The 26,156-nt window shown below is 32.3% G+C and overlaps 1 long non-coding RNA gene across 2 annotated transcripts in view; it reads left to right on the top strand.

The window, feature by feature from the left end:
- The window catches only part of LOC143227147 (uncharacterized), a 95,057-nt gene that overhangs the window by 16,273 nt on the left and 52,628 nt on the right, over positions 1-26,156 (top strand). Inside the window, exon 2 of one of the 2 annotated variants that reach the window (XR_013014905.1) lies at positions 24,123-24,229. The exons of the other annotated variant lie outside the window; for it this stretch is intronic. This is a non-coding gene — a long non-coding RNA (uncharacterized LOC143227147). The remainder of the gene's footprint in view (positions 1-24,122; positions 24,230-26,156) is intronic. 2 annotated transcript variants of the gene reach the window in all.

A 26,156-nucleotide genomic window follows, 5' to 3' on the forward strand; every position in this document is an offset into this window, starting at 1 on the left:
TTGTATGTTAAAATATATTTGTATTAAGGACGAAAAGTGTGTGTGTAAATCTTGTTTACAATTATCATAAATTGGACACGTATCGATATTTAATTAACTCCTAAATCTAAATTATAATTTATTTTTTAATTTCGCGCAAAGCTACACGAGGACAATCTGCGCTAGCCGTCTCTAATTTAGCAGTGAAAGACTAGAGGAAAAGCAGCTAGTCATCACCATCCACCGTTAACTCTTGAGCTACTTTTTTACCAACGAAGATTGACCGTCACATTATAACGCCCTCACGGTTAAGAGGACAAGCATGTTTGGTGCGACGGGGATTCGAACCCGTAGCCCTCAGATTATGCGTCGAACGCCTTAACCCATCTGGCCATGTCGAGTTAAATTACAATTTAACTCACTATTAAGGTGTTTGGGGTTGTAATACATAACATTAATATTATTCTACTAATCCGTTCTGACAGTTTTGGGTAATATCTTTATGGGATGATTTGAATTTAAACAGACAATAAATAAAAAAAACCATCTTAATGGAGCTTATTGCTAAAGTAAAACATTTCAAGAATTTTAAAGAGTATTTTTGGAATGTTCAAAAGCGTTTTTATAGTTTTATACGTGTTGTTTTATAAGTAGCTTTTATCTTAAACAAAATTCAATTTGTTCGGTAAAGCCTTGTATGCCTCTTGAGAATACATTACTTGAATATTATGCGTGCGCTTTTAAGTATGGTGTCACTAGGTTGTACTTTACATGTTTTGGAATATTCAATAAAAGTCTCTCAAATAAGATGAATTGAATTATGAGTTTTATTATCAACTGAAGTTTTATTTCAAGTCGGGGCTGAATGTATCCTTATGGTTAGTATGCTAGTTCTCTTAATCAGAGGATTGACGGCTCCCGTTTCGTTAACGCTAAATCGCACTTCGCACTTTGGGACCACAGTTGCGCTGTAAAAGTAAAGGTTAAATCCAGTTAAATAATATAAAAGTACCTCAAGTGTTGCTGATGGGTGTTATCTAGTATATCAGCTCAAAATTATGGACGGGTATGCGCAGATAGCCCATTAGTGCAACTTTGCGCTAAATATTTGAAAATTAAGAACAAATATTCATACCAACTACCATTTTCAGTATAAATTTTTCTTTTTTAAAACTAATGGTTGTGGTCACGTGACTTGCTTATTCGTGTATTCAAAATTGTTTTAACTGAATACTGTGTATAAAAGAAAATCACAGAAGACGAAAGTGACTTAGGTAGCTAAACACTTTCTACATTGTTCTTTTACTCAATAAAATGAACAAACAAAAGATTGTAGTACTTTTGGAGCGTAACAGCTGCTTGTCACTTCCATATTGACAACTGAAGATAAATATGATTTTCTGTTTCGTAGACGTGTGAATGGAACTACTGACAGTTTCAACACTAGAAAGACTACGTGTTCTCCTTGTATTAAATCAAACCAATCAGAATAGTCTATTTTATCAACATGTGAGTTTTAATAAATAATTGTTATAGAGAACAATCTTAATTCATATGATACTTGTATTACAATATTATACCCAAGTTTGTTTTGAAACATAAAAAAATAATTAATAGATAGTGTTAGTCCATTCTTTAGTGTATACAATATTCATATTTTAAAACTGTCAGTTGGCATTTCCTTTTACTTGTTTTACTATGAAATCTTAGTTGCAGTTAATCAGTTGAACAATATTTTACAACATTGCTTTTAAACTGATGAAAAAGTTTCGTTTGGTTAGTATCGGTACTTTGAACTTTTCACTCAATAACTTTTATATTTCCAGTTCAGAACCATATAAAAATATCCTTTATTCAACAGAACAATATGTTATGGGTCTTGTCTGTATAAACAGAACCAGTAAAAAACGTCATTTCTAGATATAGCATGATGAAACACGATGTTATGATACTATTCCTTCTTCATAATACCAACAGTTTAGACAATATCTTCAACACTTGCCGGAGATAAACGCATGAAAATCATTATATACCCACCACCATTTCTCAGTATTTTTCTTCAACTTTTCATTGTCACATTTTTCCAGAAAAAAATAGTCTACAGCACATTGTTAAATTTTGCAAAATTGAAGTTAATGATCTGGTTCACAAATTAAAATGTTAGGCTTTTTAGACGTTAAATTTTCATACATCATTTTTATGATCACTTTCAAATAGTTTATTTCGTAACTTAACTACGTATATAATCTATTTCTGCATTTATTTCTGGAGATCCTTGAAATCACTTGATGTTGAAATTATTCGAATAAAGATTTGTTGTTGTTGTTTGTAATTAAGCACAAAGCCACATAGTGGGATTTCTAGAATTGTAAGTCCACAGATATACCGCTGTACCACTGGAGGTTTTTGAACAAAGATATTTGTTGTATCAACTCGAAACATTTCTTGGAGGTTCTTTCCCATTACAAGACTTTATCCCTTATTAGCAGCAACCGCTCAAATGTACTTTGAAACAGGTGTGAGCCCAAAGTCATTGAATTTTATTTGTGAGAAGCGACAATTTTTCTCATTTTCTTTACTGATGAATTCTGTATCTTAATTAATTATATTCCGTAGTCATATTCTTGAAACTGAAAAAAACTATTAAAATATATCGTTACAAAAACAAGCATTAGTGAATTAAATTAACTTAATCCACGTTTAATGTACCACAGTTGGTGTGTTATGATGCTACACTGCACGAAATAATTAAAAAAAACTATCGGAATTTGCAATATTATAATCATACTAAAAAAATGTCATTCGCTTCCATTTGTTTGTTGTTTTGCAGATCAGGTACTAACAATCGATAATGTGACTTGAAATGGTTATTCGGACTAAGCTACATAATACAATGATCTCATTTAAATCTGCCTCAAAAGCTTAAAGTGCTCCACATTTTTCATAAACTGACTTAAGTACTGATAACATCCGCTGCCGCCTTTGTCCAAGAAACAATTTTCATGGTAGTGGTAAATTATAATTAACTTTGAGTTTAAGAATATAACGTCACTGCCAGGCTAGAACAGTGTTCGTTTATTTTACCATTTAAAACAAAAGGAGCTGTCGTTGACTTTACTATTCAAAACAAAATGCACTTTGTAACATGCACGTAATATTATGACTTAATGCTGATCTAAAATTTGTGCCCTTCATAGTTAATGCTAAATACTTGTTGAGATGAAAGATATTCATTTTTCTCTGTGCAATTGATACCTAATGAATTTTAACGTATTTGTATTGTGAATTGATTTTCCTTTAATGAAACGATATATTTCATAGAAATAATCGCATAATGCTTTTTCATATTTTCATTAGTTTAGCGGTAAATTTTAGAACTTGTAATTCTTATATTTAAAAATAATTCCTCTCGATAGACACAAACTACTGTGGATTTTTTTGTTAAAAGCTACGTTTTAAATATAATTAAATAAACATTACTTAATGTTTATTTAAACATAATCAAAACCTTTCAGTTGCACGTGTTAGTTCGAAAAAAAGAAAAGCCAATTAAGTGAACATATTATTCAAAAACTTAATTAAACCAAGATATACAAAAACATACATCATCTTGCACACAGTAATTTAACTAAGTAATTTCTCTTAGAATGACGTTCTTCCTCTTTATTATTATCAACCATCTAATATATATAAACATTGGGCAAATAAATCATTCGGTCATTATAGGTTAAAAAAGCGAGGAAATTATTGTGTATTTCTGAAAGCTAATGATATAGAACGCAGATATTAAAGCAAAAATACAGCACAAACAATTGGACGTTATATTGGTGAATTTTGTTTTGATAATATATGATGTGAGTGGTCAAATCATTGCAAGTTTATTTATTATTTTCTAAATTGGATACAACTTCCGCTGTGAACGATATCGTATGACGGTTTCAGCAAAAGGTTACTTGACATTTGGGCTAACTAACTGACGATTTGTGGCATGTAACAACTACCTACAACAACTAAGATGACAACAATGGTGTTTAAAGATAAAATAAATACTATTAATTATTATTTTTGCTCAGTTTCACGAAACATCAGCTCTTCATGTGATGTTGCATCTGATTCCAATATATTCCACATATTTATACTAAGAAATGATTTAAGCATCCTGCCACATTTATGTTTCGTAAAATATAAATTACAGAAACTGGAATTAAAAGCTGATTTTTTTAAAATTGCAACGTTGTTAATATATATTGTAGTAATCATAAAGCGTGCATGAACACTTCCACTTCCACGGATTTATCAAACAAAAACCTTGATCCTGTAATCAGCATTTATTGTGACTTCCTTACGTTGTTTTCTATAGGATATTCCTTAGTGTATTCGACGTAATAGTTAACAAAATCCACATTAGATACGATCATTGGCTATTACCTGTACCAGTTATATATATATTTGTTTGCGTATACAAGAAAAAAGAACGTTATATGAAAATCTAGCATGTGGTGTGTCTTGTTAGGTTCTAAACGTACATCACGTCCAGACGAAGGATATGTAAATAAAATATACGTTTTGTATGCAGAGAAAAAAATATACTTTGAAATACAACGTTGTACTGTTTATTCTGTTACAAAACCGAACTCAAATTTCAAGGTGTTTTGATCAGAGGATGGTAGTTATATTTTTTCTATCAATAGTTACGAAAAAAATTATAGGAAAAATACGCAGTGCAGTTATGCAAGAAAGATTTCAGTCTTAAATGAATACATTTGTGTTAAGCATGAGAGCGTATGTATTTCTTGTCATGTAAAAATATTTGATGGATAGTATAGTTTGTGTTTCTTTTCATTTAGATGTTGATAGGAACTGATACAGCATCTGTAATAACGATGACAAAATGAAGGTTTTTGTATTTAAATGGTGGTACTAGCAGGTGACGTAATCTGATTAAACAATATACTTAAAATTGAAATGAACTAGCAGTTGAGGACTATATCCAAAAAATTATAAACCTCAACATGAACTACTGATTATAATATGTTGTAAAGAGTTAGATAAAAGTAACCAGCAAGCATGCCTCCAACAAAACGGTTAGTTTCACCATTTTTCCAAAGAGATGAATCCGTCATTTAGCTCAGACATGTTTTGCAAACTTCAGAATATTCGATCATGCAGTGTGTGATGGAAGTAATATTAGTTGCAAATATTAAGTAAACACCATAATGATATATTATTGAAAAATATAATGGTCGCGAATGTTAAGTAAACACTGCAATGAGATTTTATGGAAGTGTCTCGCAATGAACAGTGGTAAGTTTTCATATTTGCAACGCTAAAATTAGGGGTTCGAATTCCATCGATGAAGAAGCCTGATGTGGTTTTGCTATAATAAAATATATACATTGATGGAAGTCGCTTTAACCCTGAAACCCTCTATTGTATGAATCGCCTGTTTTTTAAAGTTTACATGTATTACTTTTCCAAACCATAATGGTAATTGCAAGGTTGTGTATAATCGTACTGTACGAAAGTTTTTGCACTATAATTATAAAAGCATTGATCAGACATTTAATCTCACATTATCCGAGTAAAGTTTAACTTAATGAGCAGCAACTGGCTCTCGTAATTTCCTTAATGTGTTTTTTTCATGAATTTTTGTACGAATTTGGATCCAATATTTTGCACTTAATGTCACATGCCTAGATTCACTTCTAGCACAAAGATTAAGCTATACGACGTGTATATATATTATTATTATTATAAAGACATTATGAGCTGTTGATTTCTATTTAATATTTAGTTTCACAATATTAAATTGTGTCATATTTTATTTAATTCTAAATTATTCTGCAGTTCTTAATACAGAGTTATTTCAACTAGAAAAATGGGTTAAGTATCCTGCTACTTAGATGTAACTGAAGATTTTTGAGTATGTATTACGGAGACGGCTTTAATTTAAAAACAATACAACAACAACGTTTTGGCCTCCTTAAGTCATCTTCAGTTTCACAAAAACAATTTGAAAGAGAATTACTGAGCACATGTCTCGAGAATTTGTATTTTACTTTAGTTAAATGTTATAATATCCATAGTAGTGGTATCTGCAATACATTTTTACCTCAAGTGGGTTTCTCGTCATCATGAAAGTTTGAATAGCAAACGAACCTTTAATGTTAATCGTAGGTATGATGAAAAATTTGCATATAATTACTTCATGTACTTTATAACAAAAAACGCAAGGAAACTGGTGAGCAGTATAAACACATGTTGTAATATAAAGGTAAAATTCCATGAACTAAAATTTAAAAAACGTTTCGTTAGTTTATCTCAGACCTCCAGAGACTAACTGAGTTTCATTGGTTTATTTTTTGTTACACTTGGTTAAATCAATACCGTTTTTCTTTTTTCAACGTTAATCATGATTTTCGTGAATGGTGCACTTTACACAAAAGACATTGATCTCGATCGTTTCGGTTAAAACAACAACAAAATGAACCACTGAACAAATTCCGAGGAAAATCAGGCACATGCTTCACTTGTTTTCTCATTTATATCGTCCTGATTTCAAGAAGGAAGCACATTAATCTCTCGTTGTTCCTGTATATTTCTTCCCTCTTTGTAATATAAACTATAGACACGTACACTTGCTCGGGACTATATTATTATTCCCTTAGAATCACTGTCTTTTATTTGAGAATAGTTGATCGGTGAATTGAATCAGACCTAAACTTTGAAAGAGTTACAAAATTGTAGAAAACGCCAGGTAATGTCTTGTTATCATTTATTACAACATTACTAAACTGTTTTATGTAAACCCAAATACCATTATTTCCACAACCTCCACGCTTACAGATGTCTGTATTAATAGTGCAATAACGCAAGGAATAATTAAGCGGAATTTTTATAGCAGGGTTTAACAAAAATGCAAACATTTTCACTAACCAGTATTGCCGAGATATTGATGCTTATACGGAAAAAAAAACGAACAAACGATAATGTTAACTAAAGGCAAACACACCAAATGTTTACTTTGTACATGTTTATACAAGTACGCTTTATGGAAAGTAAGTTTTTTAAACACAAAACTTTATTTGCTATGGTATTTCAATATGAGTTTGGATAAAACATTTCTTTCCTACTCCAATTCAGTAGTAAAGTTTCTTCATGACTTATTCATGTTGCGTTCCTCTTGAAGTGCAGATAATTTTAAAAAGCAGGAACCTACAGTTTATTACTTTTTTGTGTATATAACATAATGTTTTGTGAGCCATTATTAATGTTCCTTAACTTTATATATTTATGTCAAGTGTGCGCACGCTGTGTGTGCATCCTCTGTTAGTGACAATGTTTCGAACAATTCCTTAATAAAACTCTCAAAAGCCCTGTAAATGGAGTTTTCGTTATGAAGCCTAGATAAAAAATAGTGGTATTTCAATAGCATGAAAACAAAACATTGAAATTACTCCTTTGAGTGACAGGTTTTAAGCAGAAGTTGAGGAACACTTAGTTTTCATAAGTTTTTTACATCATGACTATTACTAAAGTTGAGATCAAAGATGTTTATTTCATTAGCTGAACATCACAATAACTACGTTGGTTTATCTATTGGTAAGACAAAAAACAATGCACTAATGCTAACAGGTTAAAAGTGTGACAGTCGTAGCAACTGACATCTTCTGATCATTCTATTTAACATTTTAAAATTGTTATTTGGTGTAAGAGTTATTACTAGATCAGTAGGGTTGTTGATAAATTTAATGAGGTGAGTTTACATTTAATAATCACGTACATGTAAGGTAAAACTAACCGTTCTTGACTTCTTGTTCTTCTTGACAAACGATAAGTTGTTTACAGTCAAACCGTCTTAGTCCTTAAGTCAACGCTTAATCACTACTTGTATCTTAAGGTACACCTATTAGATAATGACCTGGGTGTGATAATACATTTCAACGGGCAGTTTCGTCATACGACAAGAAACGGGTGTTGTGAAACTAATGACTTGTGGTGTATGAAGTTATATATATACAGCTTCAAGTATTTTGTACAATAATTACCATAATGAACCATAGGCAGGTTCAGCAGAAGTTGTATCTGACACAGTAATACCCTGAAAATTGTGGTTTAAAAAACCTAAATGATTGAAACCTACTAACTGAAGTCAACAACAGTAAGATTTTATACAAGCATTGCTTGATCCGTGTTAGTAATATATACTCTTCAAAACAAGAAACGCAAAAGGGATATTTTTGTTATTTTAAAAAGAAATATATGTAATAACGTTACAAGCTCAGAGTATGTGATGTTACACGTGTTAAGGCACTGATTGTCAGACCAAAATGACAATAAAAGTTGTGCACTTTTAAAACGGAGGAAAACATCGGATATTTCACCAAAATGCATTCGTGTCAAATAAATTTGTTTGAGAGATCTGCATGTTCTGCAAGTGCAACATGTGCACAATCCCTATAAAAGTGACGGGTTCTCGGTTTCCATAGCTCAGTGTTAAGCCACCGACACGCAATACAGTTACGCCAAGACTGACTGAAGCACAACGCAACAACGCCATTGGTCGCTTGGAAGCAGGCGAATCTCGATCAGATGTTACCAGAATCGCAAGGCTATGGAATCGTCACCAACAACATGGATCAGGTCGTGACCGTCCACGATCTGGCAGACCTCGTGTGACCACGCCCGCACAAGATCGCAACATCCGGTTACGTCACCTTCGAGATAGGACCACTACTACGACGTCTACTGCCTCAACCATACCAGGGCTGCGTAGAATTTTCGATCAGACCGTACGCAACCGTCTACATTATACAAGATTCTTAGGCCCCATGTACAACCCAACATGGTGAACGTCAACGACGTATTTCAACATGACAATGTCCATCCTCACACAGCCCGACTCACCACTGTCTTCTTGAGACACCACAACATCAACGTTCTTCCCTGGCCCTCCAGATCACCAGATTTAAACCCCATCGAACATCTTTGGGACGAGTTGAACCGACGGCGACAACCTCAACCGCAGACTCTACCTCAGCTTGCAGCAGCTTTGCAGGCTGAGTGGACAGCCATTCCACAGGATGTGATTCGTCATCTCATCGCTTCTATGGGCAGGAGATGCCAAGGAGTTATTGATGCTCACGAGGGGCATACTCGTTATAGACGTTGAGTGACGTTAAATTTCACCTAGTGAGCGTGGACTTTGCCTTTGCAGAATTTGGATGTTCATCAGTGAATGTGCAAAGTTTCACACATGTCATACAGAACTACCCGGAATAAACTTGTTAACAATTTGTCTCATATTTTGCCTTTTGCGTTTCTTTTTTTGAAGAGTATATATCGCGTTTCATACATTTTTTATTACAACCAAATATCTCAAGCTTAAATATTGTTCTCCATTTATAATACTAAATTTAGATGTTTGATAATCCCCTTTATAGGATAGTGGTAAGTCTACGGATTTCCAACCCTAAAATGCGGGGTTAGATTCTACGATGGACACAGCAAATAGACGAAAGTGGCTTTGTTCTTTAACAAATAAACAAAACTTGTTTGATATGAGATAGTGTCAATCTTATGATTAGAGATTTAGTAGGATGGTTTCAATTTTTGCTCGTGATTGAAAACTACATTGTAATCTTTTGAAAAATAGAAACACGATATTATAGATACATAAAAAGCCTATGAAATTTCAACTAAACAGTTTCATTCTTTCTATAAGAATGAAAATAATTTAACTTATGGCCACTATAAATATAATGGAATAAGCACATCTTACCAATTATATTGTCCAGAGTGTAAATATGAGAACTTGAATTTACGATATGTTGCCGCGGACACGTGGTCTGCACTTTGGGGACATTGGTGAGCTATTATAATTATGGTCAAATCCTACTATCTGATTAGACAAGAGTACTTCTAAACTTAGAGGTGGATAATATTGACTAACTGCTTTCCCACTAGTTTGTCAGTTTAAAATTGGGGACGCTATGCATAGACAGCGCTTGTGCAGTTTTGTGTGAATTTCTAAAACAAACCACGTTTCATCTAGCCTTACTCGGTAGTCAACCTGTTAAAACAGCAGTAAATAAACAACCAGTGTCATACTCCATAGAAGTCGCAACTCGTCTCATTAATGCTAGGTAGTATCCGTGTGCTAGAACATAAATTTCTTAAATACAACGTTCACCGTAATTCGTATTACGACATAGTACAGGGTGATCGAAATATATCTTTTCTATTTCAAAACTTAATAATTAAGAAACTAAAGAAATTCAAGCTTGTAGTTTTTAAGATTTTGTAGCTCAACTCGGTTTTTATTAATATGTCAGTAGACTTATACGTGTGCGCCATTAGTAGCTTTCAGTGCGTTCAACTGATATTCGATTTTAGTCCACCTTTGTTGAAACATGCCTACAGTAACAGTGGCGTCTGTTGTTATGATCTTATGTTCTGTAATATTTGTTATAGATATGCAATACACTATATCCCCAACATACCTTCAGAGAAAAAGGCTAGAGGAGTAATGAGTGGTGGACGCGAAGGACAAGGAATTGGCCAACCCTAAGTCTTGAATCTTTTCTTGTAAAGTTGTATTTTTAAGGAGTAACACTCCTCATTGGAGTGAAAAACCAACAACGACATGACAGTAAAAGTTGTTTGGGATGGACTACAAGATGTTGTAAACAGCATTATTATATTTATTATAGTCATTTAATTATTGAATTAAAAAAAAGGAAAAATAATTTTGGGCCACCCTGTACAATAATTTTCAGAATATTTAGAAAAAAAAGTGTATTCCATAACTACGGAAATATCAGCGTTATAAACATTAATTGAAATCGATTAGTTTAATTCTATATTTGTATCGTTCATATTATAGTGCATATCTAAAAGTGTTTGAATGTGATACTATGATCAATACTGTGATATCCATTTCATTGAAAAGTTTAGTTGTTTACTGACTGTGAACTGGTTGTACATTTCAGGGTTAAACTTAATTTGGAATTGTCATCTGCCATATGAGCATTTATATAATGGATAACTCAAACTTAGGAATCCATTAAACTTGACGTTTTCAGCAGCGACATCCATCTTTTTCTGAGGGTGAAAAAAATGCTCTGGTTTCGAACTTTGTTTTTTGATTAACTTTGGTGTTCATCCTTGTTCTCCTTTAGCACCATGGTTTATTTAGAAGGTATTTCCTTTGTGCTATTCTTATGACTGTATAAAATTGCATTTATACAGTAGTAAAAGTTAGTATTGGTGTTAGTTATACGAATGTTGATATCAGTGATACATACTCTCAGTAAAACCTTTACAACTTATATAAACCGTTACTGTTGTTCTCGTACTTTACTTACATACTTTATTTACTCAAAACATAGATCAAAAACTTTAAAACCTATAAATCTCAAGACAAAGCTACATTTTAAATTAAAACGTTGCTGCAAAACTTTTGACACTTTAATCTTAACAGTACCATAATTATCTAACTTATATTTATGAAAGTATAACTATTTTTTTAACATTATCGATGTGGGGTGATGAAGGATAATTTATAGATCATTATCAACGTTATCAGAAATTACAAAGTAAAGTCTTTGTTATCACACATGACTATGGATCTCTTTTATGGAAAATTTAAAGTTGGGTATAGAAATCCATGTTTATTATAGTCAAATACATGTGTATATTATTTATAACTATTTGTTTCGTGAAACCAGAATTTTCTCTGTCGGTTTAGATACGAAGCTTTTTAAACACTTTATTTTTGTAGCGACCCAAGAATGAGACGCTGACAGAGAATAATAACCATTTTGTCGTAAATTTGAGCCGACAATTCTTAATCATTGTAAATAAATCACGTGAAATAAATATGTGTAAAATAACGCTTTTATCTGTATGGTGTATAAATTTAATTTCGGAAACTTACTGAATCATTTAGGTCTATCTTACTATAAACTTTCTATAAAGTTAAATTCGCATTTGACTGTACTGATAACAGATGTACTTAGTAATAATGAAACTTTCAATTACAATTAATCTATATATGTAAAGAAGAAATATGTGTTTGTTTGCACCCTAACTCTTCCAAATTTATTGGGCGAATCTCCACTATGAACTATGTGGAATATTCTAACAGGGTCCAACATGCACTTAACCCTCTCCCTATTTTGTAAAGCGTGCTAATTACTCCTAGGATTCTTAGTCAATCTCAAATAATATTGGCAGGTTGACATTTCAGACAATGTTAAATATTCTGAAAGGATTCATGGTTAAAATATGAAAGTTGTTTGATTGTTTCTCAAACAACCATGCTTTTATCGTGATCAATAACATGTGCATGTTAAGAGTTGGATGACCTAAAAATCTTTGTTTGTAGATGTAAAACAAGCTGTAAACGTTTATGAGGAAGCTTTTGTTTCTACAATTTAAATATTTTGAGATTAAGTGTGTGTTAAAGTTATTACTTTGAAATATATTATTACTGTTACACTTACGTTGTCTTAATTAAGTTTACACAAACTTAATTAAATTTGTTGACGAGTACTTCAGCTTGTATTTGAAAGTTTGATTGTGTCTTCGTAAAATACAAAAAATGAGCTTTGTTTTCCAATTGAAAATAGATAACCATTAAACTATTTTAATACTTTTTTCGGCCCGGCATGGGCAGGTGGGTTAAGGCGTTCGACTCGTAATCTGAGGGTTACGGGTTCTAATCCCCGTCACACCAAACATGCTTGCTCTTTCAGCCGTGGGGGCGCTATAATTTGGTGGTGAATCTCATTATACATTAGTAAAAGAGTAGCCCAAGAATTGGCGGTGGGTAGTGATGACTAGCTGCTTTCCCTCTTGTCGTACACTGCTAAATTATGGACGGCTAGCGCAGATAGCCCTCGTGTAGCTTTGCACGAAATTCAAAAACAAACAAACAATAATACTTTTCTCAGTGTTTTAAAACAATCGTTATTTAAAGATGTGCAATACCTTCGTCTTTTGCAGATAACTGCTATTAAATAGTAAGCTTCTTTTATCCTATCTTTACTGCTAAATACAAAATATTTTACTTGTTTATTACCAGTTTATTTCATTATAGTTTCATATGAAGAGTTGAAACATTTTATTCAAATAATTAAACACATTACTTTCTGAATAACTAAAATAGATTAGTTAATTTTTATCTGTTACAATATAATACCCATCGGTGACGCAGTGTATGCCTACAGACTTACACTAGAAACCGGGTTCCAATATCCGTGAGGACAGAGCACAAATATCATATTGTATAACTTTGCGCTTAACTACAAATAATATATAATATTTTTGGAAGTATTTATGTGATAACTTTATAACTTAGTATTTTATTTTTATGGTTAATGATGGTGAAACTGTTCGCATAACGGAACTTCGTAAATTCAAATCAGTTAATTAACATAGTCGTTAATGAAGGTATGGACTGTAAAAATGGTGAATTTCATTTCAAACAGCTATAATCCTTGTATTGCCTGTAATTGAACACTAGATAACGTTGGTTTATGACGTAAATGGTAGTTCTTGGGTTATGTTCTAGCAGCAAGAGAGGATGGCGTATGAGTCATTAATAATTACGTTGCAAACTTCCTGACTTGAGTAATTTAGCTGTGTTTGTAGTAGTTACATAGGGTCATGTATTGAATAATAGGCCCGGCATTTTGTTAATAAAGCAGCTTTTAAAACTTTGTTCTGAATACGTGTTCACGCATGTAGAACATCTGGTTTCGGTGAAGTGAATTATAGAAGATTCTAAAGGATTTTTTATAGTTATTTCTCAGAATTACTTTATCTAAATGAATTATTAGCTATATGTTTTCTGCACGCAAGTATTAAATTCAGAGTTTTTAAACGTGGTATGGTGTATATGAACTAAAATTTAAAATGGTTTACTGTATATGTTAATAAAAGCTGCATTAAATGAAAAATGTGTATAAGAGATAAAATCCAATATTCAAATTTACTTATTGGCGGTGATAGCTGTTAATAGCTTTTTATTTATTTCTTTTTGGATATTCGCGTAAAGCTACTGAAGAGCTAACTACACGAGTCGTCCTTAAATTTAAACTGATAGACCAAAAGAAAGGTAGCTAGCCAGTGGTGTCCGCTGTTAACTTTTTGGTTATTCCTGATTTGCTGAAGAATGGTAGTTGACTCTTACACTTATATCGCTCTTTTTAACAGTAACGGGACCTCGTAAATTCAAATCAGCACGTTGTCGTTAATGGCTACATGAGTTGAGAAAATCGTTCATATGAGGAAGGTTTCCAGAAAATACATGATTATTAAGATCCCAAATAAATCTTATTTGTGGAAAGTGTTTTAAACATTTTTAAAACGTGTACAGTACACACTTAAACAAGTGATAAATGTGAAGTTCAAATCCACAGCAAAAGGTGGATTTAAACTGTTTTTTTTGTTTTTTTTGTTTTCTTTGGTGATGACAAATGTTAAAGTCTGTCCTGAGCATTTTTAGAAATGTTGAACTTCGCTACACTAGACGAGTTGATCTGCTTAAAAAATGGATTAATTGGGAGTAACTAAAATTAAAAACTTATTTTTAAAGCTTCTCGATTATTTATTTAAATGTAAAAACTGCTGATGTCTCAGATTTATTTCTAATTATATGAAGTAATAAAAGAGATACATTCCTGTGGGTTCTTACATTGAGCAATACTGTTTTCTTAATTACGCGCTAGAACGTGTTTGAAGAATGTAAATAAAATCTTTGATTTCATTGTATATAGAAGAACAGAAATAAATTCTTGCAAATATTCTTCTTTTAATGTTCATACTTTCTGTATGAAACTTAAATAGAATATGATATTATTGACTAATTGATATAACGATTCTTGGCCACTGTCAGAATCTAGGGACCTGTGAACCTAAAGGATGCTATTGAATTTATTGTAGAAATGCTTTGTTTCGTTGTTTTCATCAAATGTGTCAATTTTTTTTTGATGTATTTATTTGTTTGGAATTAAGCACAATGCTGCGCCATGATGAGCAATCTGTGTTATGCCCACTACAGGTAGCGAAAGCCGGTTTCTAGCGTTAAAAATCGAGCGACATACTGCTGTGTCACAGGAGGTCTTTTTAATTTTACTGTAAATTGTCATTTTTAGAATAAAAAAATAAAAATAAAAGTTATTTTTAGAATAGTGTCATAATTGCATTCCAACTATGTATTTTGTAATTTTACATATAGTTGATATAAAACCTTTTGTACTTCTTTGTTACGTAATACTTCAAATAGTTTTCATGGACATACTGACATACACGTGTTTAATTTCGCACAAAGCTGCATGAAATTCACGTAAGCTGGATGCCCTTAACAATTAAGTAATAAACTAGTGAGAAGGGAATTAATTGGAATTACCCGCTACTAATTCACGCGCTGCTTTATCACAACAAGTACTTGTTCGCTCGTCACTCTTATAACACACCAAAGTCGTCAAAGAGCAGAACTCGATTTTATTTTGGCTGTAACGAGAGATGAACCATTGAATCTCAGTACCAGAGTTTGGCAGGCTAATTCTTGTACCACATCGTCATGATATAAAATACTTGGTTAATATTTTTATTTTTTAATAAAAATTATAGGGAAAAATTGGGAATAATGATAATAAATTGAAAAAACAATAATTTTTAAGTTCATGCTCGAATTTCTCTAATATAGGGTTCCAGGTTGAAGATCATTTAAATATAATCCGTTGTATAATAAGAAAAAAAAAAGAAGAAAAGAATTATCAGAATGTAGTCCCCCGCTAATACAGCGGTAAATCTTCGGATTTACAACGGTAAAATCAGGGGTTCGATTCCCCTCGGTGGACTCAGAAGATAGCGTGACGTGGCTATAGGAAAAACACACACACATACACATCAGAGTGTATTTATACGTGGTCGCCTTTGCCATCTGATAAAAGGATACCACAAGATGGCGCATTTAGCAATGAAAAAAGTTTGATTAGAACGAAACCAAATGACTAAACTTTTGTCACCCTCTCCCGTATCTGCGGACTCGCACCGCTAGAAACCGAGTTTCGATATCCGTGGTTGGCAGAGCACAAATAGCTCTTTGTGTAGCTTTGTGCTTATTTCCAAACAATAAAAAATTACTTTTGTCTGATTATAAGAAGAGACTGAGAAACAGAACTAAATAATTAAATCGGCATCTAATGAAAACAACCTTTTTAAATACTTGTTTTGAATGCATGAGAGACGGAATCGACTTCTGATGGCAGAAAGAATATTAAAAGTGAAACCAAATAAGTTATTTCGCCGTTTAATGAAAGGCAAAGAGAAACGTGGGCGAATTGTGGAAAGTGTATATTTTTAAAGAAACTGTAGAAGAGTGACTTCGTGATTAAATTTGCTGTGTTGTGATAAGTACCGTGAAATGCGAGACCGAACTGGTGAAATCGACTACTTGTGATACACTTGTGTGTGTGTATGTGTTTAAATACTATCCAATGGCAATTGTGTACGAGGACGTTTACAGTACAGTATCAAATGGCTTAGTTCGGAGAATGATGACTAGAACTTTGGAATAGGATAAGCAAGACACGTGGCCATACAGACGTAACAATATAGCAAGTGATTAGCAGGGGAAACTAAAGAGAAAAAGTATCTGATAACACTTGGAAAACAATATCTGAAGAATGAAACAAAATGAAAAAATTGGAAGTTTTAAAACAACTTAAGTATTTAGAAAATACTGTAATTTGTTTAGGTAAATGCCATCGATAGAATTATACTTTATTATATTTACAAGTTGTTTTTTAATAAATTTTATATTACACCAAAGCTAAATATTGCACTGATCCAAACAAAATATTCTTATAATTCAAATTTTCAGAAAAAAATATTTTTTTGCAAAGACATTTAAATTACATCTATAACTACTTTTTGTTTCAGTATAAAAATATGTGTATTATAGGTAAGGCCAGATGATTAATGCTCTCAACTCGTAATCTGAGGTTATCGAGTTCGAATCCTCATCATACAAAACATGCGTGCCCTTTCAATCATTGGGGTGTCATAATAGGACGGCCAAACCTACTTCTCAATGGTAAAAGAGTAGCCCAAGAATTGGTGGTGGGTGGTTATGATTAGCCATCTTCCCTCTAGTTTTATACTGCTGAATTATTGACGGCTAGCGCAGATAGACCTCGTGTAGCTTTGCTCGAATTTCAAAAACAACTAGTAATATAGATAATATTGCTGTTATTTACAAATTATGTTCAATCATTTGATTTGAGCGTTAATACTGGTATATTTTAGAAAATGTATTGAGTGTAATATTCCAGGTAAAATATAACCACTGCGTATTCCTTTGATAATACTTAACATTTCTTGGGCCCGGCATGGCCAAGTGGGTTACGGCGCTTGACTCGTAATCTGAGGGTCGCGGGTTCGAATCTCCGTCCACTAAACATGCTCGTCCTTTCAGCCGTGGGGGCGTTATAATGTGACGGTCAATCCTACTATTCGTTGGTAAAAGAGTATCCGAAGAGTTGGTGGTGGGTGGTGATAACTAGCTGCCTTTCCTCTAGTCTTACACTGCTAAAGTAGGGACGGCTAGCGCAGATAGCCCTGGAGTAGCTTTGCGCGAAATTCCAAACAAACACAAACAAACAGACATTTCTGGTATATATGGAAAATCTAAGTATCTTGCTTTCAAAACGTTCAACGTTAGTTAAAAGTGTTTACAAGCTTAGTATTAAATTTGTTCGCTCAGATGATATTGTAAATATAGAACACGAGATCATTTTCTTGGTTTTGAATTTGCAAGAAATTATCTATTTTCGGCATTCATAAATATCTCAAAATAAGTTGTTTTTTTTGGAAGGCAGCTAGTCATCACCATCCACCGCCAACTCTTGGGTTACTCTTTTACCAACGAATAGTGGGATTGACCGTCACATTATACACCCCCACGGCTGGGAGGAAGAGCATGTTTAGCGCTACGCGGGCGCGAACCCGCGGATTACGAGTCGCACGCCTTACGCGCTAGTCCATACCGGGCCTATCAAAATAAGACGTTGGGAAAATAATCATAGGTGATACAATTCCCAGGAAAACTTCTTACTAAAGACAGAAGAATAAAGAACGATTGTCTAAGAGTTAATTACTACAGTGCAAGTTGATCTGACATCAAACAAGAAGGATTTATGACAATGGTCTTATTACTGTCTGCCATAAAAGTGGGGATAACATTACTCTAACCAGACACGAGTTGATGTCGTGATGCGTTAAAATTTTATTAACAGAAGTGCTCATATACGTTTGGGATTATGTGTAGTCTTCACGAATTATGGCAGCTAGTGGCAATGGAAGTGTTACATAACTATTAATTGTCATATAATTTAAAACCAATTTGCTGAATTCATTCGCAGATGCATTCATCCCCGACTCCCTATATACATGCATAGACACACACAATATATATCAAATTAAATTAAACAACTAATACAAAATTATTATAGCGTTTTACACAGCAGAGAGACAATATAGATAAATGAACTGTCTCTAAACGTGGAATAATTAAGTATATTCGGAAGTAAGAACAATCTAGTAGCGGGCATGCATCGTGTTATCAATTTCTAAACCTGGTGTGTTGTGTAAAATTAAAACTGGCGTAGGAAGATATGAAATAACTCAGGCATAATAAAGCTAGAATATGCTATGTAGTAAAAAAACGAAATCTTAATTTTAAGTAACGAAATTAACCATTTTGGTTTCATTTGTGATTTTCTAAAATTTAAAAATAAATATTAATTATTTGATTTTTTTATTTTTCCTACTTTTTATTCAGGATAATAACTTTAAAACTAGTGACTGCAAAGAGTGAGTTTCAGTTTATGTAAGTAACTTTATGAAATGAGCACCCAAATATGCAGATAAATGAAAAATCTTTTTTTTTAAATTTAATACTAGAGTCTTAACCAAAGATGACAGCTTGTGTATGGAGTACATCACCTTCGGTGTTTGGTCCTATCTGCGTAAACATTTCTGCTTCAGTTATGTTTTAGATATCTGCCCAATTAGCTTACAACTTAGTTAAATTTATCACACGTATTTGTGAAATTTCATTTTGTTTACTCTGGTTATTTTACCAAAATTGATATGTCATTAAAGGTCGGATGAAACGACTATACTAATCATAAATATTATTTGAAGTGTTCATATCAGCTTGACAGTTTCGTAAGGTCAAATTTTAGAGGTGTATAGCTAGCAAAATTCCTTTAGACTCTAGTGTTTGGCATTTTCCTTGGGTGGTAAAAGAGTAGCTCAAGAGTTGTCAAGTGGGTATTGATGACCAGTTAACTTCTCTCTCGTTTTTCACTACCAAACTGGGGACGCCTAGCATAGATAGCCCTCATGTAGTTGTGTGCAAATTTAAAAAAAAAGAGAGCAAAAAATACGAACACCACTTTAGTTACTTTTGTACTTATTTGTAGAATTGTTTTAGTTTGTTTAGGCTGTGGCAAAGCTACAAAGGCCATCTCTTGTAGTCCCTTGTAATGAAATGTCGATCACAGGAAGGGTAAGCGGCCAGCAGTACCCAATACTAACTCTAAGCACCCTTAACAACGAATAATGATATTGACCTTCATATTTATAATGTTTTCACGACTAAAGTAGCGAACGTATTCGGCGTTCTGACCAGCAGACCATGCTAGGTCAAGTAGAACTGGGCACTCTACCGTTAATAAAATAAAATAGAACGGAAGTTTTTATTATTTTCTCTTCTTTTCAATACAGTGTTTTAACATAAAAAAATCCAGAACTTTATGAACTTTAAAACGTTTTATATAGTACCATATTATTTTCTTTTTTTTTTCAGAAACTAGATGCATTTCAAACGTTTGTGCCAATTTATGTGCAATTTTATTTAGTACTGTAAGAGAGAGGACGTATATGAAATCCAAAAACGGATTTAGAAGGTGAAATAAATAATATTATGTCCTCTGGAGATCATTGTGTTTATCAACACATAAATCATATAAAAGTTGTCACGTAGAAACCAACCTTTTTAAGGGCACTCAACTTATTCGTTGGGTTTGGTTTGCCAGGGATAATAGAAGCAAAAAAGAAAATGTAACTTAAATGCCAAGTTTACGCTTGAAACATTTGGATTTTGAGTACTCATTGAGAAATCTGCCACAAATCGTGAGTATATCGAACTACAATATTTTGTAATTGTGGGCTTGCTTCTGACAATAAAAATCTAAGTCCATTTTCTAAATTTTGTATTTCTTTCCCATAATTTAATTTTAGTTATTTAATACAGAAATCTAGTTACTTATTAATTCATTTATTTTGTTTAATAATCATTTATCCTTATTCATTTCATTTTTCACTCAATTTATTTCACTGTAGTTGATTCAACCTCAGCCAGTGATTCAAACATGTCGTCAATGACGAACAAGCTAATACGGCTGTCAGCCACAGTTTTTAAAACTGTTACAGAACTTTTAATTTCAGAGACGTATTATACCCAAACAACTTTTAGAAAAAGGATAAAACATATTGAAATATAGAAACCTTTTACGAATGGATAACAGAGTTGAGAATTGGTTGCAATACAGTACAAAGACAGACAAGGAATGTGTTGTTAAAAGTATGTGCCAGATATGCTACCAACACTGCTGAGAAAACAATACACTACGTTGATGGTGCAAAAATATCAACAACAGATTCGCTAAAACAGCACATGAAATTTAACTTTGCATAAGTGCATTTTAACGTCACCGGGCAGCAGAAACTAGAAAAGTAAATAAGCTTAGGTCAACAACAAATGAACTTTGATACTTTTATAAAAACGGTAGTCTTTGAGGATAGTTTTCTACATATCAGTTATAGGTAAGCTATTTATTAGCTTCTTAATAATAATAGAAGCAAGGAGACAATAATATTTCAACGGACAGATATTATTGCAATGATCAAACACGTAGAACATTAATCACTAAAATAGCTAGTACTCTGCATCACGAAGTATAAGAATAACTTCATATCTCTGACTTCTTTTTATTGATGATTGCATAGTGAGAACTGACAGAGGAAATTGACTTGTATATGTCTTGATGATACATTTTTTTTTTCTCATACTTGATATCTGAAGCTTGAGAATGTAAAAGAAATGATACGTCAAGGATATCATGGAATCACAGGAGGCGGCCGTCCAAGGGTTTGGTTTTTATCATGGTGAATTTAAATCCATAATGATATATTTTATCATTAGATGTAGTTTGTGCACAGTGTTGGAAGCAGATACATCCTGACGTATTGTAATATACTGCATGACTCATAGGTTCGAATTTACTATAAGAACATCTTCAAGCATCATACAGAAGTACAGTAGTTTACACACTATTATTCTACAAATATTCTTTAAAGAATTTAGAGAATAAAATGAGATACCAGAAAAAATAGAACACTTTTATAAGCCCAGTAAAGGTAATGGAATAACATGTATATGCCAAAACAAAGTGCTTTTTTTTCCAACTTTTTGATTAACTAGCAAAGCATATTTGAATGAGCACATGTAAACGTTAAAAGCATCATATAAAATCCTGCAAAAACAGATCAACAGTGCATGTACTTCTTTAAAAATCATATAAAATCCTGGCAAAAACAGATCAACAGTGCATGTACTTCTTTAAAAAAAGCAAAAAATAAATTTGTCTTTTATAGATTTCTACTTTAAGATGTTGTCCAAACGAAAGACTATTTTTTATTTCGACGAAATATCATCAATATACTTACTACCATGACCAAACATAGACAATATAGACACCAAGTTTCATGCAGGGTGAGGATTGTTCCATGAAGGGTGAGCTCTGGAATATATTACAGAATGAACTGGTAAGTTTAATGCTCTCCCAACACTGTTAAAACTGAAGCAGATCTGAGAAATGACACAAACACATTGTTGTTGAACGCTTTAAATAAAACCAAATATATTTGACCAAAAATATTGGTTTAGACAAAATATTTTTCTTTATGGTCTAGAACTAGTTCCACTTCCCACGTCACGTTTCAGCACAATATTATATTCAGACAGTTCCTTGTGTATGGCAGCGTATAAGCCAGGATGATGCTCGTAGAAGACACATGAGTGCAATATTTGCCTTCAAGCTATAGCATGCTATAGAGAAGGAGATTCAGTACCATGAAGAGAATAAAAAGTGTTTGGCGCCTTGACTTGGACACAAACACAACATACCAGCTTTAGAAAATTATACCAACAGCTATCAATAAGAAAAATAGAAATCTAGAAAGCAGTCAAGAGATGACATTTGTCTGGTCAACAACTCCACAGATATGACTTCGATGAAAAATAAATGCTGTTGTTTGTTATTCTTGAAAATATTAGTGTTTTTCCTTTCGCCAGTAGCTTTTAAAGTAACAGGAAAAAGTTTACCAGTGACCCAAAAAGTTGGTGTCAAGTTTTGAATTGTATTACACATAATTGCTGTTTACTATAGTAATATTAGTTGAATGGTTTTATTGTTTTTTAATAGACACTCACGAACACACACCGACCTACTTATAGTACGTAGGAAGACAAATCAAAGCCATTCATTAACCTGCTTTTCCAGTATTCATAAAATTCAGTACATGCTATCAATAGACCACAAATAATTCATTAAACTCTTTCTTGTAAATGTTTTAACCCTGTAAAATAAAAAGTATAACTTGTGCAAGTGTTAAAACATTTCAAAACAACATTCGAACGAAATTAAATAAAGCCAGTATATGAAATGGAATTTAAATCTTACATTTATATTAATTAGCTTTTTATGTTGCAGCACATTTAAAAAAAATAATTTTTTAACAAATTACAAAAATTGTCAACCTTCTAACAACAGTAGAAATGGGTCATTTTACACTTTGAACAAGAAATGCGACTGTTATTTGGATTACTTACATGAATTTCAAATTGGTTTATACAGATTCAAATATATTTTGTATAATAAAATAATTTTCACAAAAGCTTTTTGTTCAAACAGACTTGTTGATGCCGCAAAAAGATTTTTTATTAATTTTCAAAACAATGCCACTGATGAAGCTTTAATGTAATTTGTGTATGTTTCATAATTAAGATCACACGATTGTCATCTTTTCCTGATGTCATTTATAATTTCTAGAATTTAAGTATAGTTATTCTTATAACATGTCGATCTTCTAGGGTTCATTGTTAAGAAAAGCAGTATTAAACAGTAGTAGCTTAATTTTTTTTTCATTTTTCTCATGGGAATTTTCAATAAATTATTTATAACAGTAACGTGAATTTCGGAAACACCACAAGAAATACATTCTCAAATAAGCTATGTAAGAGAACTAAATATCTTTCTTTATAAGATACCATAGTGGACAAGGCTATCTAGATAATGTATTAAAATATTTAAGTTTTCTTAACTAAACCCAAATTTATTTGTTTTCGTATGTAAAAGGACTGTTCTCCTTATAACTTATGTCGGTAGTAAATTTTATCATGTGATGTAGAGATGAGTCGATTAAAAAGAAAATTATTTTACAGATCATAAACAAAGTTTAAGTCGTCTTCAGGAAAAATAAAACCATCAATATTTACCTCGAAGTTACAGAATAAACTTTCAATTAAGTAACAAGAAGACAAAGATTATCCATATCAGGGATAGTGAATAAATGCCAAAATTATATTTCAACAAAATAACTTAGTGGTGTATGAATATGATCTCGATCATGGATGTGCAAGAAACAAAATCTGTGTTACAAATCGATAGCTGAGCCATCGTTAGTTGATAAGTGGGTATAATTAACTAACAAATAAATCAATCAAGACGAGAGTAAGAAAACAAAAGCAATTATACTCAAAAAATATCCGCAATAATTTAAGACTGAGTTTTAGAGGAAAGAATATAACACAGAAAGTTTAAACAAAGAAAGCAGGTACGCCATAATACTACAGCACTTAATCGTACCTATAAGTACAAATGTATAGAGAGAATCAAACTAATTATATTTGTTTTTCTCTATCAAAGTTTTTTTTATATTGATATGGTTAGGTTATTGCAACTATTGTTTATTATGTCATCGTATTTCTATCATGTAAATAGCAGACTGTTTGCCGAGATTGAGTAGCTCCAGATTGAGCTTCACAGAGTTGCACCCGAAATCACAGAAGGCGTTTTCTGAATCCTGTGCTTGATGTTGGAAAAACTAAGTAAGGTACTATATCAAATTGGATTGAAGTTCTATACATGCTAATTTTGTAAGACAAATATCGATTATTTTTCTCAAAATAATACCCAAAAAATACAATAATTAGCGTAGAGTACCAAAGCACAAAGTGAAGAATTGATTAACTAAGAGATTGTTGTTATCACGATACTATTGCATTGCTAATATTAAATTATGTGTAGATTGTGTAATAACACAGTACGCACCTTTGGCCATGAAATATAAAATTATTGAATGTAATAGGAGAGAAACGTTACTCAAAATGTTTTAATACAGTTCATAATGTTGATATGGATACTTTTGGAGAATTTTTTTAGGAAATAAAATGCGATGTTTCGCGAATAAAATTAATCAGAATGATATGAAAATTGAAAATAATGATAAGTAAAACATTATAATCATTTCACTTATACCATTTATAAAATTTTTAAATATACAAACTATAGTATAGTATTATTTTTTTTATGGATGCCATTATGTGAAATAGGTTGAGTTAGATATCGCACAGCTTAAAACCAACTACTAGTTTTGATTAATAAACAACTTTTTATTGTATAAATATTAAATTAAAACATTCACTTTTTGTTAGCAAACTATGGAAATTAATTTATTTCCAATGAAGTAGAAAAAAGATGTGACTTTACATAATTCAAATGTTTTTTCTTTTACGAAAATAAACAATAAATTCTATATTTGATATGTGATTTAATTCAAAGCGTGATCGCTCTTTGAGTCAATCAAAAAGAAAGGATTCAATATTCGCGAGGCCCGGCATGCCCAGGTGGGTTAAGGCGCTCAACTCGCAATCGCGTGTTTGAATCACCGTCAACCAAACATGCTCGCCCTTTCAACCGTGGGGGTCTTATAATGTTACGATCAATCTCACTATTCGTTGATAAAAGAGTAGCCCAAGAGTTGGTGGTGGGTGGTGATGATTAGCTGCCTTACCTCTTGTCCTACATTACTAAATTAGAGACGGCTAGCGCAGATAGCCCTCGTGTAGTTTTGCGCAAAATTCAAAACAAACTAAACCAAAGAGAGTTTGGTGATCATTATGATAGTTAACCTATAGAGAAAAGTATAATTTGTTTAACAGATTCTCCCAATGTATTACATTGTTTGTTCAGCTTTAACGATTTTAAAGATAAAATTAGGGAGAAATTCTCGAGGCGGATGCAGCTGAGATAAACCGTTGTGTAGTTTTTACTTACGAAGGAAATGGTATATCTGTAATGATTTTTGGTCTTGTTGTTGTTGAGTATTGTGAAAACAAATTCTCGAGGGCTATCTGAGCAAGCTGTTCCTAATTTCGAAGTGATAGATTATAGGGAAGGCAACCAGTCAACATCATCTTTTGCCATCTCTCGGGCTACTCTAATCGAATAATAGGAATGATCATCACATCACAACGCCTCCACTGCTGAAGGAAAGAGAATGTTCGATGAAGGGTTTCAAATCCGTAATTTTTAGCTTACATGTCAAGCGTCTTACTACCATGCTATTCCAGACAATTTGTTATAACAAAGAAAATATAAGATTGAAACAATTGTCATAAGATCTATTAAATCTTTTCATCGAACTTTAGTTTAACACTTTTATGTATTACCAGAAGTATATGAGTGTAAATAGATTGTACGATTTCTAAATATTGTAATATAAAAAGTCTAAAATGTAAAAAATAATTTATATTTAATAGTCACTCTAGTGGTGTTTGAAATGATTTGTAATAATCATTCTAGTGATGTTGTAAAATTAGTTGTAATAATCACTCTTGTAATATTATACGGCGGAAAGTTTATTCTAGAATAAAGTAAAGTTGTTTCAAGAATGATTAGGGTTGTTTGAAAATATACTGAATTCTAAAAATGTAGTATTTTAGTATCTATGTTTCGTTTTTCAAGTGAACTTGA

Source organism: Tachypleus tridentatus, chromosome 9 (genome assembly GCF_004210375.1).
Source record: "Tachypleus tridentatus isolate NWPU-2018 chromosome 9, ASM421037v1, whole genome shotgun sequence".
NCBI classification, from domain to species: Eukaryota; Metazoa; Arthropoda; class Merostomata; order Xiphosura; family Limulidae; genus Tachypleus; species Tachypleus tridentatus.